General features: G+C 41.1%; 1 protein-coding gene across 14 annotated transcripts in view; it reads left to right on the top strand.

The window, feature by feature from the left end:
* Positions 1-12,936, top strand: part of MBD5 (methyl-CpG binding domain protein 5) — a 129,815-nt gene that overhangs the window by 25,708 nt on the left and 91,171 nt on the right. For 13 of the 14 annotated variants that reach the window (XR_008204818.1, XR_008204817.1, XM_052675746.1 and 10 more), the window contains exon 2: positions 11,351-11,405. The exons of the other annotated variant lie outside the window; for it this stretch is intronic. The gene's annotated coding sequence lies outside the window, so the exon portion shown is untranslated. The remainder of the gene's footprint in view (positions 1-11,350; positions 11,406-12,936) is intronic. 14 annotated transcript variants of the gene reach the window in all.

Here is a 12,936-nt window from a genome sequence, read left to right as displayed (position 1 = left end):
CCCGTGTAAAGTGACATTATTGAAAACATGAGCGACCTCTAAAAGTGACAGAGCTGCCTGCATGTTTTGCTGTTTGAGGATATAGCAGTAAACGTCCATGGAAGCATATTTTAATAATATATTGAAGAAGATTTAGCTCTTGCACTCCACTTTGGATATATGCTGTGCACATATGAAACAGCAGACAGTGGGTGCAAGTGCCTGGCCACATGCATCTGTGTCCTGTGCCTTCATGTTGCCTCTGCGCTGTCTCTGTATCAGAATCATAGAATCATTAAGGCTGGGGAAGACTTCTAGGATCCTTGAGTGCACCTCTGGCCCACCCCACCATGCCCACTGCCCATGTCCCTCAGTGCCACATCCCCACAGCTCTGGAACACCTCCACGGGCAGCCTGTGCCAGTCCTGACTGCTCTTTCAGAGAAGCAATTGCTCCTGAACCTCCCATAGCTCAACCCAAGGCTGTTCCCCTTGTACTATTGCTAGTGTGGGGTGACATTGGAGCTGGCTGTTCCTACGTGCTCTGAGGGGCTTGAAGCTGAGGAGGTTCAGTCACTGTGCACAAGTTGTGCTCTTCCACTTTCAAGACTTGTTTCCTGAGCACAGCGCTCTGGGCTTTGTCTCGAGTATCTCTGTTAGCTCACTGCACTGTAATTTTGGGGAATACTGCTGGGTTAAAAAGAATAACAAACTTTCATGAGCTTATATTCAGTGAGGTTGGATGCAGGAAACGAACCTTTTTTAGGTTTATGAAAGCAAGGAATTACGGGTACAAATATATAATAATTTTACTAGCTAGAGTATACAATCTAAACAGTTTTTACTGTGGCTTCATTTATCACTAACAATAAGGCATCGTTAAATGTTCTGTTTTGATAACACTGAGTTTTCATGCAGTTTTACTTGAACAGGTATAAAAGTGATATGAGAACTTACAGGAATCTGAAATAGGATCCTATTTCCATTGGATAGCCTCAGAACTGAACAGCTCTTGGTATTGAGAGTGTATTTGTGTCTTGAAATTGGATGATGCATGTGTAAATCAACTTCAGAAACAGTTGGTGTCTTGGTTCAGGCAGTGGGTATGGGAGGAGTCCCATTGATAATCCTCAAATCCAGTCTGTTTTCTTTGTTAGGAATGGACCTACTCAACCTGAAACCATCATCTGCAGGGGTCAAAACAGATAACACTGAGTTTCTTCTTTTAACTAAGAACCAACCAATAGGGTATAATGTAATAAATATATATGTATATGTGTAAATATATGCATATGAAATCAAAATAGAATACAGCAGTCTTCAGATGAATTATCCTTGTCATAGTCATGTCTACCCCAGTAAAAGTTGAATTACTAGCAGTGCATGCAGTGACACAGCCATCAGCTGTAGACACAAGCCTTAGTTGTGCGTGCTGGTGCAGTTCTACCTCCATTTGTCAGGCAGGATCTCTGTTGGAAAGGTGACTTTACATAGCTCCAGCAGCCACGATGCCCACAGTCAATGCAGAGATAGCAGAGAAGTCCATCATCAGTGCCCTCATCTTATCCCTTGCCATCAGAAGGCAGCGCGTTTCCTTCCAGTTTCTCTTCTTGTGCTTGAACACACAAAAGCAGGGCGTTTTCCAGAGCTCACTGATGATTTCATCAGACCTGTTAGAATATACCTTTGTGCGACGAGTGTCCATCCCAGCTCGGGGCAGTAAGCCCAGCCAGCACTCAGCAGGCCGGGAGAGATTTAGCCTGCAGATACACCTCGCTTCTCTCACTTAACTGTCTGGTAAAAGTAATTAAAACTTTCAGTGATAAAAGAAAAATCTGTAATTAAATCAGAAGGCCACGTACGAGGCAGAACTGCTGCTGCCCTTCCATTGCCTTGCGCAGGAGCGTGTCAGTTTGAGGGGAGAGGGGGCACTGGGAAGGGGCTTGGATCTGACGCACAGTATTGTGCTGAGGTCATTACAGTCCCAGAAAGGTGGGATTTTTTCTGAATAAATTCCAGTTTGGGACTTCAGATTTTGTTGGAAAGTTGTTCTGCTTCACAGAATGATTTTAATTGCGGTTTAATGTCAGAATAAATGGTGTGTGATGCATCTGCGTAAACGTCATTTCCATTTTTAAAAATATGAATCAGTTTCTTTCACGTTTCTCAAAACTATGCACTTAATTTCTCACATATGATAACGTTTGAGAAGTGGCAATTTCAAAGAATACCAGAGCAATTTAACGAAACACATTTGAGGGGCATAAATTTGGTCATAGGAAGAGTTCTCCTTGCCCCTTCTCCCCCATTCCATAGTGAACAACTGAAAGTAGTTGTAGGCAAATTTGACCTGTAAGGACTTTCATCAAAACCAATACAAGTGTTTTAAACTTTCCGATACCTTAATTTTGTAACTTGGAGGGGAAAAAAACTGAAAAGTTGTAATAAAAATTCACGTTCATCAACATTTGAAGGTATTCTCAGAGTTATGCTGATGCAGATGAGAGTATATTTGGGGTGTTATCCAGAATTTTTTTTTAAGTAGCTTTTGAAAGCAACATCGTTTCCTGCAGGTTGGAAATGCATCCAGAAAGTCACAAATTGATTACCAAATTTTGAGTATCCACTTAGAAGAAAGCTGCTCATTAATTCACTCAGTTTTTCATTGGCTGAAGGCAGAATTTCTTGTACAGCCAAAGCATTTGTGGATTAACTTTACTTTTTAAATTCCAATGATGAACGTAGAAATAAGGTACTTCTCTCTATTATGGAACTTCTGGACTTGGATGTGAGCATACTGATACAAATTAGTCTATGTTGACTTCTGCAAAGTGCGAGTTGTTATATTTGAGGAGCTCACATCATCTGCATTCCATCAACCAACAGCAGGGAGCCCATAGTAGTTGTGCCAGGTTGCATATTGCAGAGGTGGGCTTTGTGCTCAAACCCATGGTGAAGAAAGGCCTCCCAGCAGCCTGTAGTTTTGAGTCCTTCCCAGCTGTGGTGCGGTTCAGCCCGGTTGCTTTTCAAGTTAGCTGTGTTGAAGATGACAGCTGGTTTGCTCTCAGTGATGCTATCAGGCAAATGGTAACATGGCTTTCCTTGGACCTCCCTCCCCATGCAAGTAGTGCAGGATGGGGCTGATGGTAGGAAACCCCTTGCTATGAAATCTGGAACTAAGGAGTAGTTGCAGATCACTGTGCACTGATAGGCTTGGCTTCTTAGGAGAAGTAGTTTGAAATGCAGTGACAGCCAGCAGCGTGTGCTTGAAGTCAGTGGAGGGTCTCTAAAGGAAAGATGCTGTTGGTGGACAGGGCTGCATTCTGCTGCTGCACATCACCAGTACGACAAGGATTTAACTTACTTTGAAAAATGACCCAAGTGGAAACACAGCATAGGTTGCACATGGTCATGTCTTACCTTGCCAGCTGGGAGGAGATTGCTTTTAGAGTTCTTCGTGCGACTTCTCACAGGGGCTCATCCGTAGATCCCGTGTTTTGGGAAGTTCTTCAGAGTCTCCTCCAATGAGCAGTTCTATTCCTGGTGTTTCAGCAGCTTGTTAGCACTTGGTGAAAGTCTGCCATGTGGTTTTGTTCAGGGAATGTTTATTTTTTTCCTGATACCTTCTTTCCTGCCATGCGTGTTTTTACAGCCTTTTATGAAACTTCTTTGTTGCTTTTGGAATTATGACTCCTTTCGTTGAAAACACCATTCTGAAGATATCTGTAGCTTTTGTAAATATAAAAAGTATTCAATGTATCCAAACTTGTGAGTCATTTGTGCTTCTACACTCACAATTCAATATCACTCCTAGATAATCTGCATTGTTACCTGTTGTAACTACTTTCCTCATGTACCAACATCCTATGCTCACTCTGTGTTCAAAACCTTTGAACATATTCACCTTCCAGTTTTCTCAACTGATACCTTTTCAACTATTCCTTGCTATACCTGATAATACTAATTTTCTTAATAATTAATAGCAATTTGCCTTTCATTTCCATTATTTAATCTGCTTATCTGCAAGTTCAAGCACACATTTACAAGGTACCTATTTACATATTTGAACAAGTCTATGTTGCGTTACTCAAAATGTTGATGCTTTGCAATTGTTAGTCACGTAATTATCCTAAACATTTTAATAAATCCTTTCTTTACCCTTCCTTTTTTTTCTTCTGTGGGCTCCAATTTTGCTTGTACCAGCAATTGATGTAAATAATAAATACAAAGGTAATTTTAAGCAGTTACTTAAATGGTGCTTACCTTCCCAAATGTAGTATTTTGTGAGGTTTTTTTTACCTAATTGTCAGGTGACCCTAAATGAGGGATCCTGGAAGCATTAATGAACTTAGAAATAGTACCTTTGAAAACTAAACTGTGTGTCCACATTTTCTCTGTGGTTTTGGTTTGTTTGTTTTGTTGGTTATTGTTTTATCTCAATAGGAGTTTACCTGGTAGTAGTCTAATCACCTTGACTGAGTTGGACACCATCTCAAGATGAGCAAAACTTACTTCAACCAGTGAAGTAGTGACTACATGGAGATTCACCAGGAATTGTTATGACATGTGAATATTTTACTTGCTTTGAGTTGTTGTATGCTTTATGCATATAGTTTTACAGCTATGTATTCTAATTCACATTACTTCTCTGGGATTTAGCCAGTCCTATGGGAAGGCTGGTAATGGGCTATGGCTGTAAATTTTGGGATGGAGCAGGACCTTCGATGTGCTATGATGTTTCTGAGCCCACTGTCTCAAAATCTGACCTGTTTGCTCAGGGAATAGGGGAGAATCCATGAATGAAATTTCTGGCTATTAAAATGAAATGAAAAAATCAGCCCACTCTTCCTCAAACATCACCATTTTTTTCATTTTAATATTGTAATGGATTTTTCTTTTCATATAGCTGGGGTCAAGCCTTGCTGCTTCTCATCTGTCAAGTCATCTTAGCTTTGCAGAATTTCTGCCAGCAAATGTGTAGACCTATAACTGAGCAATATTGAAATTACCAATGAAAGAGCTTTATTCTTCTAAGCGTATTTGCCAAACACTCTGGCTGAGAGATTAAAATACAAGTGTGAAGCAAATTTGGTTAGGACTTTGCAGGCAGACAGTCATACTAGTTTGAACTGCTGGTACCATGCATTCAGGCTTCATCCCTTGTAGCAGGCTGAGAGCATCCTGCAAATCTCTTGCTTTTCCAACAGTCTTTGTCCTGTTTCTTTATTCTTTTGCAATTACTTATTTATACTTTTTTTGGTGTGTGGGAGAACCTAGCATCTGTTTGATGCAAGATCACTAACAGTTTTGTGGAGGAAAATAAATGATGTGTGTACTCCATTGACACCCAAGAGTAGCAACTGAGCATGCTTCAGTGCCCCCACCTGTAGCACAACTAAATAAGTGTGGAGAGGATGAAAGAAGATGAAAACACATTGAGCAGAGGAACTGAAAGTGCATGAGGCCAAGAGGCTCCTAATGTGAGGAACTGTTACCAGTCTAATAGTAGGTAGTCATAATATTTTTAGTTTTTAAGGTTGATATTGATGTAAAATGCAGAAATAAAGGATGAGAAGCAGAAATCAGAGGGAGATATTCTTCATCAATCATCAGAACCTCAGTTGTAATGCAATGAGAGTAAAGGGCATCTATAAATGAGGCTGGGACTCAGATCATTTGTCTTCCGTAGTTACTAATGGATCTGTAGTCCTTGGCCCCTATTTCCTCTTGGAAGGCAGTTATACTTCTGTCCTCCACAGCATCCTAAGGCTGTATTTTGGGCTCTGATCACTCAGCATATTGTCTTTAAGAGCATGGGGACATCTGCATGATTTAAGGAATGTAAAGATGGATATTTCTAGCATACAAAGAAGCATGTCAGAAATACCTGCCCAAGGGAGGCAGGTTCTTGGAATGGCCGTGTGCACCAGCCCTCCAGTTCTTCTTGCCTCCTCCAGTGTAGGATCTTGGGTTGGATGGGACCTTAAAAGTTATCTACCCCCACCATGCACTCCTCTGGTGAGATTCTCTGGGAAAGTGAGCTGATATTCTGGAGTAATCCAGAATAGAGTGGAAGTATTGGTAAGGAAGCTGGGAGGAGGCATTTCGGGAAGCTCAAGTAGGTTTGGTGTGTGCTGGTAATGTAGAAAGGAAGCACCCAGGGGGAAAAAATGACAGATTCACATCTTGGAGTTATTTTAGACGATGTTATTCTCCATGGGGAATTCCCATTCAGCTAAGAACAGTACCATTCTTATAAAATATTTCAGGGTAGCACTGTGATACAACTCTGTATTAGAATCTCTAGTTAAACTATAGAATGTTTAGAAGATATAAGAGTTACCCATCTCAATAAGGCTCTTTAAGAATCACATGGTGTGGCTGGAAGGGGAATAGTCAGAATACCGTGACATTAACAAAGGTTTCTCAAGAGCAGCCTTAACTCTTCTTGTAAGCATTTTTACTAATGATTTTGACACTAGCAAAAAGGCAGACCTGACAAACATAATTGGGAAGCATCACCAGAGAAAGACCAAATATGCAAGAGGACCAAGGGACTGTGGAAACGCTGCCTAAACTTCAACAGAAAATGGGCTGAATCTTGAGTGATGGTTCAGCCAGAGGTGTTTGCATGTGTGTGTATGCCAAGTCCTTCAGACAGGGAGAGCTCTGAAGAGCACCCTGGTGCCCAAACCATAACTTGTGCCCAGATGCCCTGGAAAGGCTGGAGGCCAGCTGGGCTTGGTGCAGCATCCTTATGACTATGGAGGAATTCAATGTGTTGTTAAGGACACTGTAATCTCAACTGCTTAAAAGGACATCATTTTAAAAAGCATGGCTTTTTTTTTTCCTTTCTTTTTGAGGGGGAGGGGAGAGAGAGAAATTGGTTGGCAGTATTTTTTGCTCTTACAGTATATGGAATTCAGAATATCTCAGGCCTTGACAACCAAGAAATGAGAAGTTATGAAGTAAGAAAATCCAGATTTAAATCTTCCCCTGCTGAGCTGGCAGTAGCAGCTGAAAATTATTTGCATGCTAAGGTGTAGTTGTACTGAGCAGTGAAAGGAGCAGCTGAAATACCTAAATGGAGCTGTTGGTTGGATTTCAGGAGATTTATTAAACTTTCACTGTTCACCTCATGTACAGTCCTTCTGTGTGTTTCAGCTTCGTTTCAGCAGTAAGTGGGGCCCATTTTCTATCTGTAAGATGAATAGGGGAGAGATGTGTGGGTTTGCTGGTTATGCAGAAGAAGTGCAGAGTTGGTCGTCACTCAGGGACGAGGAATTCTAAATGTACATTTCCACCTGGTTGGAGGATATGGAGAAGACAGGCAAACTTGTGCTGGTGCTGCACAGGGAAAGGCAATGGCACTGGGTGGAAAAGAAACATTCTAGTTGGACGCAAGGAAGAGCAAATTACCTTGGTGCTGCTGGGTCACTGGAGGGGCTATAAATGTGTCCTAGAGTGTATGAGACTCGGCTGACCAGTGCTGAGCATCCTGCCCTACTGGACCCTGTCTGGAAAAAGCTGGACTGCAGACTTCACAGGTCCTTCCCAATATCTACTCTGTTCAAATTCACTTTTCTTGATCAAAAATGTTGGGTTTTATAGTCATAATAAGTGTTATCAGATGGCCAGGATTATCCATGAACTTACAGATCCGTATCTCAGCTGGTTTCTTATAAAACTATATTTTCGTGTATTTATTTTCGACAGCAAAAATGTTTTGCATTTTTGTGAATAGGGTTTTGTTTCGCTGCTGTTGGGCTGAGATTTCTGTTGTTTGGCATTATTTTTGATATAAAAGATTTTGATTTTTGCATTTATTTTTCTGTGTAGAGGTTGCTATAATCAGATGAAGAATCCGGGAATTTTCTGCAGCCTTTTAGTATCAAAGCCACAAACATCATAGCCTGGAATGAGGAAACAAATAGGTTTCCAGTGGGTTGCACTGAGGTCCTAAAAGGGGCATCTCTGGCTGCATGGCTTTCAGCAGGGCCAGGCCTGCTGTGCTCCTACATCAGTTCTCATAAGGAAATGGTGTTACAGAAAGGCTAAGGAAAGAGAACAGGCAAGGCAAGACTTAACAGCCTACGTGTATCTGAAATTGTAAATAACTAAAGATAAAAAGGAAATATTCGGGAGAGCGTAGGGGCTTATGGCTAGAAATAAAGCAGTGAAATGAAGAAAGAGAAGATTAAGGCTAAATGTCATGAAAGAGCATTCTGCAACAGTAGTGGTTTTTTAGATGACTCTTCCAAAGAAAGCAAAGAAAAAACTGTTTTAGGACAAAGGCCCTTTATTCCTTTTTCTTTTTTCCCTGTTTCTTTCCTTCAGCTTAACCACTCTATGTAAAATAATCTCATATGGGTATATAAAAGAATGTATTAAATTTTTTGAGGCCTGAATGTGAATCTCTGCATCCTTGGAGCTGTTGTGATGATGCCTGAATCTTGTGCAGCTTCACCAAGCCAAAGGCACAACCTTTCTCAACCAGATCTCAGGGCACAAAGTTGCAATGCTGCAGTGCAAGGAGCTGGGTAGGTCAGGATTTACTTCTACATAAGTTGCAAAAAAGGGAGAGTGTGAAAAACTGTGTTTGAGTGCAGCGGGATGAGAAGAAAGGAGGAAAACTGGAAGAAATAAAGCTTGTCTGGGAGTTTTGCTTTCTTTCTGCCGGGTGTTGATGCTGCCCCTTCATTTATCACCAGTAGGATCCAGATGGCAATTCCAGCAGTAACTTGTCCTATCATTGGAGATTAGAATCATTGTAAGAAAGCAAGGAGGGTATTTATGGTTGATAGCTGCTAACAGGATGTAAAGAAATAAACCAAAATCGTGAAGTTAAGCTTTGAAATGGGTTAAATAAGGGGTAATTCTTTACAATGTCATATTTTGACACAGATGTTCTTAGCTGACAGTGGCTTTTGATGTCTGAAACGTCTTTCCTTTAACGTTATCTCCAGTGCCATGGAATTCTTGCAGAATGAAGTTGCTGGCACTGGCGGTGTTGCATCTGTGGGCTAATGAAATGGTGCAGATAAAGCTTTTTTTTTTTGTCTTTAATGTGTCTGTGTGAAGAAACTCCTGTGTGTTCTAGCTGAAGATGAAAGCTTTGTAAATTTGTGTGCAATCGTTAGTGCTATCAATATCACCTTATTATCAGTAAGATAACTGAATACTTTGCTGCTTTTCCTTTGCTTCTTTCACTTCTCAGTGCAGTATTCCAGCTGAACCTTGCTAATCTGACAGCTCTTTGCTACCAGTCTGGCCGCAGCCGGAGACAGCCTGAGCTCCAAACCTCTTTGGTATTTTCTCTGTATTTGGAGATGTTACGTGATACTTTCTCCTGCATAACAGAAATCACTAAATCTTGCTAAGAGTTAAAACACAACTTTTCCTTGGGCTCAAAAGCCTCTGCTGCCCCATGGGAGTCTTTGTGAGATGCAGACACTTCATCTTGCCCTTTCCTGGAGAGTAACCTGTCTTAGCAATTCCTTCCACAACCAAGTGTCTGCTGCGAGTGCTGTTTCTGCTGCTGGGTAAGAAGAGACAAATTGTACAGCAGATGCATTCACACACAGGGTGATGAGGCACTGGCACAGGCTGCCCAAGGAGGCTGTGGATGCCCCATCCCTGCAGGCATTCAAGGCCAGGCTGGATGTGGCTCTGGGCAGCCTGGGCTGCTGGTTGGTGACCTGCACACAGCAGGGGGTTGGAACTGAATGAGCATTGTGCTCCTTTGCAACCCAGGCCATTCTGTCATTCTGTGATACCTCTGGCACTAGGGAAGCTAAGCCATGTAATCCTGGTCATTCCTCCTGTGATGATGATGATGGCTTTCCCAGGAGACGTCTTAAAAAATTAACGATGTCATTTTCTTTATGAAACTTTCCAAACCTCACTTCAGCCAAGCAAGAGGGGAGCACTGCTCTGATCTGTTTCTGACTTCATCATGTGTGTGTGCCTTGTGATGCTGGGGGCTTCTCAGACCCTTGGAGGAATCAGGCTGTCCCTGGGAGAGATTGTCTTTATAGCAGTGATAAGACGGAAAGGATCATGGCAGAGACCAAACTGATAAAGGCAGAAATAGTACAAGAAACAGCATGCTGAAGCTGGAATATTTAAAGCTGCATTAGAGGCATCTCTTTTCAGTCTCTTCAGTAGTTACCTTCTGTAGCCAAGTCCTTTAGCAGTAGATGGTCTTTTCTCTACAGAAGAAAGAGCCTTCCAGAAGCAGGTACTCCACGCCTCTTGCCCAAGTCCACTTTGTTAATATTGCAAAATTGCAATCGAACTAAGCTGATTAAATGGTGCTGTAGATTTGACACACAGAAACAATATTGTTAATCTGGCAGCCAAATACATTGCAGGGAAAATGAGGTAAGAGAAAACCATAAATTCTATCCAGAAATTTTTTTTCCTTATTAAAAAACAAAACAAAACAACAAAACACGTCTAGAACATCTTTCTTTCAAAAAAACCAGCACTGGAGTGGAGGATATAAGATTTTTTTTTTATTTAAGCAGAGAAAGAATGCAAGCACAAGGTAAATTTGGTATTTAGGAAAAGAAAGACCTGTGTTATTACATTTGAGAAGTTTCTTAGAGTGATCTGCAGGTTCCATGGGGAAGATCTGCACATGCTGCATACATAGCTGAAAAGGAAGCTGAATTCCTTTCTGTTCATAATGCAATCATCTTACAAGGTATTTTTTATTAAATTAGACCCATGTGACTAAATTGCTACTGATGCCTTTTGTGAATGCTCCTAAATCATCAGCTAAATAGCAGCTGATCTAAGTTTGGCAAAAGGAAGAAATGAAGTTTTGGAAAATGATCTTCTTGTTCCTGATAGCAATCAGACAGAATGGGTTACTTGCATACAGTCTTCTTTTAAAAGCACCATAATAACAGGAGGGCTGCAGATCTTTTTTATGTTAGCAGAGGGAAAAGGAAAAGGTATATCCATACTTTGAGCTTAAACATGCTGTGGATGTTCATGTTTATATATATGTGTGTGTATAAGTTTTATATATGAGTATTTAAATATATATAAATTATATGGATCTTTAAGGCATACAGCAGGATGAAAAGATTGCTGTCTCCAGTTTTTTCTCTATCATCACGAGAAGCAAAAGCAAAGCATACAGTGCCTTACCTGACCAATTACTGAATTGTTTTCTTCTGTCATTTCCTGTTTAATTCATGCTTTTGATAGCTATTCTTTGTCTTCAGAGAAATCTTTCCTGTGTTCTAGGGGTCTCCTTCAAAGCAGCACACAGACAATTGAGACATTTTGGTATTTAGGGCATGTCCCCAGCTTTCATCTGCTCTTCCTTACCTTTCATGTTTGTTTTTTCCCATTGTCAGAACCTGCAGTGCTCCGGTATCCCTGGCAGCAGCTGGGAGTGCATTCACTTCAGAGGTGGGTGGTCCTTCTGTCCATCCTGCTTTCCAGACACTGGGGAGAGTACTGGGTATAGGCCTGGCAAAGTGGGATCAAGCTTATATATTTGTATACATGCAATAAAAAACATGTTAATTCTTATAGGTAATCTTACTAGCATTCAGTTTGGTGAACATGCATCGCTAACAGATAGCAGTATGCGACTGTTAAATCTGATGGGATTTGGGGGCAGTTGTGGTTTAATTTGTTTCTGGGAGTTCTGTCAAAAGCGAAATCCTTTGTAAAGCTGCAGGTGTTAAAATTAGACAAAAATGCTTTCTGTTCTGGGAAATTATATGCACTTACAGCAATTGAATATTGAAGTTGAAATGCAGGGAGAAAAAAAAATATCTTAATAACCTGCTAACTATAATTCTGAGATTTCATAGAAACAGATTTCCTGGCCCTTCCTTCTGGTTCCTTTGAATAAATAAAACGTTTACAGATCCATTGAAGCTCCCATGTAGTGTCAGCCCAACTAGTTTAGCTTTGTTGAATCTGGAAGTTCATTTTGTACGTAAGTTCCTGAGACAGGAGTTTTCCAATTTCATCAAGGCTTACTGCAGCGTATATAAACTTAGTGTTTTATACTTACATGTAATGTATATTAAGTCAGTTACAGTGACCAGGAGTAGTGCTGAAGAGCACAAAACAGTAGCACTGGTAACACAAGGGGGAATGGCTGCTTACAAGGGTGGACAGTGATAGGACAAGGGGAATGGTTTTAAACTGAGACAGGGAAGGTTTAGGTTGGATATTAGGAGGAAGTTTTTCACACACAGGGGGTGATAATGCACTGGAACAGGTTGCCCAAGGAGGCTGTGGATGCCCCATCCCTGCAGGCATTCAAGGCCAGGCTGGATGTGGCTCTGGGCAGCCTGGGCTGCTGGTTGGTGACCTGCACACAGCAGGGGGTTGGAACTGATGAGCGTTGTGCTCCTTTGCAACCCAGGCCATTCTATGGTTCTGTGATTCTGTGATTCCCTGACTTCGCCTGCTGGTATCCAAAACGTGGTACAAAACTTCTGCAGTTTGCACTAATTTTGCCACAGCTAAATGAATGGAAAGATACTGTTAAACTTCTGTTCCACCCCTGTAATATCAGCCAATTAATACAATTTTTCTGTTGCACTTGATTGCCTTTTCATTTCTTTAAAGACAAAATAAACAAGAGGCGTATCTGAAGAGAGATGGATTTATTTTTCTTTTGCTGTGTAATCATCACAGATTCATACATTCTTACATTTCTAGCATTTTCTGCCTCCCCTAAATGTTTCCAATTGAATTTTGGAGGTGGGATTTTCCTCAAACAATTGAGGCTCAGCACTGTGCCATGTTTTCTGTTTTCAAAGAAAGTCTGCAAGGATGTCAGTGTTCTACGTGCTGTGTAGTCTCTTCTTTGCAGTTTGAATTTTGTGGCATGATTTGTGGCATTCAGTGTCTGAGAGCTCGAGAACGCTGATTATTTCATAATTGTGTGTGTCAGTATGTGGTTTTCTCAGCACAGACC

Source organism: Tympanuchus pallidicinctus, unplaced genomic scaffold (assembly GCF_026119805.1).
Source record: "Tympanuchus pallidicinctus isolate F22 unplaced genomic scaffold, pur_lepc_1.0 scaffold15, whole genome shotgun sequence".
In the NCBI taxonomy this organism is placed as follows: domain Eukaryota; kingdom Metazoa; phylum Chordata; class Aves; order Galliformes; family Phasianidae; genus Tympanuchus; species Tympanuchus pallidicinctus.
Note: the sequence above shows the minus strand (reverse complement) of the source record. Positions and strands in the feature narration are given on the sequence as shown.